We start from the raw sequence: 6000 nt of genomic DNA on the forward strand, positions 1-6000 counted from the left end.
TTCCTTAGGCTGCATCCCTGTAGACACTTTCAGTTCTTCCCCAAGTATGAAGCTGCCAGTTCTTTCCTACCTGTCTGCAACCTGGTCTTTGCTATTTATGGGGAAGTATAATTTTAACCTATCTAAGAAGATATTTGCTTATGATTGCCTAAAACAAGTAACAGCATGGGCACCTTTTCAGATCCTACTTGAGTACTCCTCATTCTGTTCTGTCTCTAGGCTCTAGGCAGGGAGCATTAGGATAAATTGCCCAATGCAATGTAAACAGTTTCACTTAATGCAGAATCTGTTTTTCTCATTTGCTGAATTGGAAGGAGGTAATTCATTGTATTCTGGCAATATAGTAATAAATAGAAAGTTTAACAGAAGAGTCTGGGTGCTTTGGAAGCACAAATTCAAACATTCCCCTCTTTGCTACAGCAGCACAGAGCCCGATTGCATGGGGTTGATCCGGGTCCTTGAAAAAATACACACACACACACACACACACACACACCCCGTGTGCATTTATATATATATATATATATATATATATATATATATATATATAGTAAAACTCCATGAAAGCAGCATCTCCAAGAGACCAAAACATAGATTTCAAGTGGCACTCAGTTTTTCCTTCAACCTTGCGAACAGAGCAAAAGCAGCTCCTCTTGACCCTGTGGATTTCCTTTATTCCAGGCTAGATATTGGCTCTGAAACCAATGTGCTACTATGTGAATGTATTTTCATGCCTTTTGAGTTAGAATAAGATTTTAAAGTGTGAGTAAAAGGTACCATTTGACATCATTTATATGTCAGCTCGTTAAGAATCTGTGGGAAAGGAGACATGATATAAATCATCTGTACCAAAATACAAAAAAAAAAAAGTCTTAGACCAACAAAAGGCAATCATGAATGCTGATATACAAACTTGCCATATTTGTTAAATGCCATGAAGATAAATACATGGTAATAGACAAGGTCTGGGGGCCATAACAATGTAGTAATTATTTCTTGTTTGAAGTGAGGACTGACATGCACAATCTCTAAAGGGAACATTATTGATTTGTCTGTGTCTCTCGTATTCATATAATAAACTCGGGTAAAGTTCAGAGATCCTGTCTTCCACACTGGTCTCTAGGCTTCAGGCTTTTCATGAGGGAGTGATAAGCTTGCTAGCCACTAAGCCATCAGCACATATCTGACCATGGACAGAAACACAGGTTGGCAGTGGGGAAAAAGCCCTTTTCCTAGCCACATTCTTAGAGACCATGGAGAAATACCAGGATTTGCAAATACAACTCAGTACCCGTGTGTGTTGGGGGGGGGGGGATGATAAAGTCAGTATATGTGTTTGGAGGGAGGGGGGTGTTCCCTTTAGAGCAGAGATCTGACTGATGTCCCCCCCCCCCCATTTGCCTTTCCTAGTGCCTTTAAGGAAGCCAGAAAAATGAATCTGGTCATTTCTTAAGTTTGAAAGATATAAAACAAAAAGAAGGTAAAAGGACTCTCATGAGTTCACCCCAGCTCTCTGTATCTTAAAGTGGCTTTTGGCAAAAGGGCCAAGGTCCTTATTCCCATGCCCATCTCCCAGGAGGATTTTGAGGAAGCCTGGGAGCAGGCTCCCCAGGGAGCTGGATACTTCCTCAGGGATGGAGCAGATCACTGTCCAGGGGGTAGGGCAGAGCTCTGGTTTAGGAGAGCATCCGGAACGAAAACGATGTTTTGGTCATTGCCAAGAGCCACCTTGTCCTAACACCCCTGAGAGCTGTACCCCCATCGCATCTCTCTTCCTGTGTCCCAAAACAATCTGTTGCTGGCTTTGCTCTGCTCCCCACTACCCCAGCCCACAGCCAGCCAGCCAGCCAGCGCCTCCCAGCCCTCAGCATCCCAGCACCCTCACTTAACCCGCACCTCGCCACCCCTTATGGCAGTGCTCTCTTGCAGCGAAGCACAGGGCACAGGGCCGCCTGTCGACTTACCCCGGGCCGAGCGGTCTGTTCGGATCTGCGTCGTCTGGTGTCCGCGAGCCAAGGCGCGCGGTGCGGCCGCCTTACCGGACTCGGTCTCCGACCGGCGGCGGCGCGCAAACAGCAGCCGCCCGGGACAGCCCCGGGCCTGGAGGCTGCCCAGCGGTGGGCAGAGCAGCACCGGGAAAGGGGCGGGGTGCGGCGAGAGGCACAAGTGCTGGTCCTACCTTGGTTTTTCTCCCTTCGCTCCTCAGTTATCCCCAAACTTCCCTGTGGCCGGCCGGCCCTCCTCACCTTCCGCCTCCGTCAGCGCCCCCAAACTCTTGGCGCCACCCGCCCCCTGCCGTGTGCTCTCTCGCTTCTCCCCGCTGTCTGACCCCACCTGGGCGGCTCCGAGGGCACGCACGCCCTTCACGCCGCCAGCCGCACAGCAGGAGCAGGGGAAGAAACTGACACGGGGAAACGGACAAGGGGAGCCGGCACGGGAGTGTGAGCGAGAGAGAGAGAAAGAGAGAAGAGACAGGGAGAGCGAGACAGGGAGAGCGAGGCACACAGAGAGAACCGCATTTACACTCTGACATGCACAGACGCACACCCCAGCTCCAGCTGCCAGGTAGCGGCTGGCGGGAGACCCGGCCACCCCTCCAAATCTTTCTAGGCTAAAGGGTTCTGTCCCCTTCTGCTGCCGCTTCTGGAAAATGCTATACAACGAAAGGGAGAGAAAAGCAGAGAGGGGTGGGGAGGGGAAAATCGAGGAGGTACGCTCCCTTTCTCCTCCCCACCCCTAGCTCCAAAAATGTCCAACCCTGAGCTCTTCCTTCTCCCTTCTATCTGCTCCCGGCTTCCCTCTGCTCCCGTTCTCTCTTTCTCCCTCCCTTAGGGTGTCTGCGAGCTGCGGAGAACCCGTCGCGGTTGAGGGGTGTGCGTGTGTGTGTGTGTGTGTGTGTGTGTGTGTGTGTGTATGGAGGGGGAGAAAGCGGCGGATGGCTAAAGCACCTCTCACCTCCCCCAGCCCCGGCCGGCCAAGGCCTTACACACCCCCAGCTCTCGGCAGGGGCGGGCGGGGCGGGGCGGGGGAGGCGGGGAAGGGGGAGGGAAAGAGGGAGGACGGGGCAGCCTGCAGGGGCAGCAGCTACTGCCTTCTCTGCAGCTCGGTGGCCAGGGGTGGAAGGAAGCCGCAGCCGCAGCCCCAAGTCAGCCCCCGCTGCCCCGTCCCACCGCCTCATCTCTCCCCCCTCGGTACGGAATTTTCTGTTTCGTTCGTTTGCTCTCCCCGGGCCTCCCCCTCCCCTGGGTGGTGGCAGAGACTGGGGCGGGGGGGGGGGGGGCGAGCGCGGGCGCGGGTAGAGGCGACCGGAGCGCCTCGGGGCGGTTGGCTTGCAGAGCCTCTTTTTTGCCCCCTTGGCTTGAGTACCCCTTGCTTTGGACAGTGACCCCCCCCACCCCCACCCCTCCCAGCGCAGGCCCGGTGCTGGTGCTGGTGGGGCTGCGTTGGCAGCCACGGGTCGTCCCAGGGGAAGGGTAGTTGAGCCAGTGAGAGCGTGTGCTAGCGGCCGTGGACAGCCGGACAGTGGGACCCTGAGTCGCCAGGGGCTGACCTGGGGTCGTCTGGGCTGGCTTCGGTCCTTGACGGGTCTAGTGTAACCCAGTGCGGGCAGCCCGGGAGCTAGCCCAATTTCCCCATTGGTGTCCCTCTCACCCTTAGGGTCGGTCCTGCCAAGACCAGCCTAGATTGAAGCGGGGTGGTGAGTGGGGACGGATAGTGCTATTGTAGGATGAGGGAGTAAGTTGCTTAGTGGTGGCAGTGGCTTCTATGTGTGTGTGTTGTGGGGGGGGGGGGGCAGCGTCACCGGACACTTGGGCGACTCTTTGATCTTTGCGCCTTTGTGTCACGTGAGGCAGCCCCCCCACCCCCACCCTCCCCATCTCTGACCTTATACTTAGCGCCCAGAACGCAGACCGTCTTGAACCTTCCCGGGACCAGCCTAAATGCTCCACCCCCACCACAAGCCTGCGACTACTACCTGCAACCTGCGGGCACTCAGGTCCACTAGCTAGCAGCATGTCGTGGCCCGACCGCACAGCCCCAAAGCTCGGCTTTGTCTTTTATCTCCTTCACTACCTTTCTTCGGAAAGGAGGGTGCGAGGCTCTGCCTTTCTGAGCGCTGGGCTGGTACCTGAAACCCTTTTCCCTACCGATTCCCACAGTAATCCGGAGCTCAGAGAATGCTCCACTGTTCTTTCAGCTGTCGCCTGCACGCACGCTGTGAGCCCGAGTCGACCTCCAGAAGCAGCCAGAACCTTCTGCCCGGTCTAAATGGCCAAGTGTTGCATTGCCTTGTCATTGAAGCTGGCGTAGTTATGTCTAGTGTGAGCCCTAGCAACTCTCCTAGGCTACCCTGGGAAAGTCCCTCGGGGCACCGAGCAAGACAAGTTTTTCTGTTGTCCTCAGTCTCCTTCACCCTGAGGTGGCCCAATATTCTGGAGAGTCTGAAGCTTTGTGTGGGAGCAAGGCATCAGAGAAAAGTATTGCCTGGGGGATGAAGGGTGTGTGTTTGTGTGAGCGAGGAGGGACAAGGGTGAGGCAGAACGGTTCCAGAATCGAGTGATTTTTTTTTCATCTACATCATGGCCTAATGTACTTCCTGAAGTGTTTAAACCTTTCTGCCTTTCTCCCTTTCAAAGGGAGTTTTACTGTGGCCAACAACCTCAAATGTACATACAGCCTTCCAGACAAAAGAGGTCAATGTTGCGATTGAGCGGGTCCCTCTTTTGGCTAGAGGGGTGAGTAGGTTATGTGGCTCTGGACAAGACCTCGGCGCATCTCCCTTTCTCTGGCCAAAGGGTAGTTTAGCTGAGGCTTCTAAGCCAAGCCTAGGATATAACCAGGAACAACACACAGGGAGAGAAGAAAAGTCCTTTTCTTGTGAGCCTTCTCCTTCAAAGGCCTTGTCTATAGTGCAGTTGCCTTTAACATATGGAGATTATGGGTGTTTTTGAGTTGTGGTGTTTTTCCAGTGGATTTGTGCATAAGACCCAGATTTTCTTCTTGTGCCCACCCTACCCTACTAACCTCTTCAGGAGACCAAAGACATACAAAAGAAAATCCTCTCCAAAGTTGAAAGCACACCATGCAAATGTCAGGCATCACTATACCAATACCAGGACAAACCTACTGGGGGATCTCCTAATGCAATTGAGAAGCAGACTTGGGCGGGAGCCTGAGCTGGCCTAGGTTGTTTGCGAGCCTTGGGGCTGGGAGGTTCATCCTCTCTGTGAATATGGAAACACTCAAGTTTTCTAGTTGGTGGCTGAGAATGTTTCTTTGAATTCTCCTCAGGCAGTTTGCAACCAGAGGCTACAGCTGCAGAAGTGGTTCAAAGTCCCAAATGGAAGTGGTTTCGAGTAATTTAAGGTAGATTTACCTGGCTGCTAGGCGAGGTTTACTCACATGGCCTGGCCTGTTGAAACACCATCCCGATAGGACTTCAAAATGCCATTGGGACTTAAACATTCTGAGGCACTCTCTTTATGCCTACAGCCTTGACTAGAGTGGTAAGCGGGACATACAGACCAGAGTTTGTTGTGATATTGGAGGCAAAGTGAGATTGATATGAGAAACCCAGAGAGTAAAGGCATTTTCTTTTCCCCTTTAGGCAGGGTTTCTCAACCTGGGCAGTACTGACATCATGGGCCACACGATTCCTAATGGTGAGGGGCTGTCCTGGGATTGCAGGATGTTTAGCAGCATCTCTAGCCTCTGTCCACTAGATGACAGTAACACCCCCACCTTGTGACAACCCCAGATGTCTCCAGACATTGTCAAATGTCCCCTAGGGGGCAGAATCCTCCTCCCCCCCCCCCCCGTCCCCCCTCCCCATCAAGTACCACAGCCATTGACGGTGGTGTCCGTATTTCACAGACCATATTTTACCTTAATTCTACCCACATGGCGTGTCCAGATCTTATATGGAACAGACTCTCAGAAAATATGGGAGATTTTGTGAGGAAACAGCGTGAAAAGAAGTTTGTATGGATTGATACATTT

The 6000-nt window shown here is 52.9% G+C and overlaps 1 protein-coding gene across 1 annotated transcript in view; it reads right to left on the bottom strand.

Annotated features, from left to right (window-relative positions):
• The window catches only part of TRPC5 (transient receptor potential cation channel subfamily C member 5), a 267909-nt gene extending 264970 nt beyond the window's left edge, over positions 1 to 2939 (bottom strand). Inside the window, exon 1 of the mRNA XM_045471374.1 lies at positions 1965 to 2939. The gene's annotated coding sequence lies outside the window, so the exon portion shown is untranslated. The remainder of the gene's footprint in view (positions 1 to 1964) is intronic.
• Between the last annotated feature and the right edge of the window lie 3061 nt (positions 2940 to 6000).

The sequence above is a fragment of the Leopardus geoffroyi genome, chromosome X (genome assembly GCF_018350155.1).
Source record: "Leopardus geoffroyi isolate Oge1 chromosome X, O.geoffroyi_Oge1_pat1.0, whole genome shotgun sequence".
Classification (NCBI taxonomy): domain Eukaryota; kingdom Metazoa; phylum Chordata; class Mammalia; order Carnivora; family Felidae; genus Leopardus; species Leopardus geoffroyi.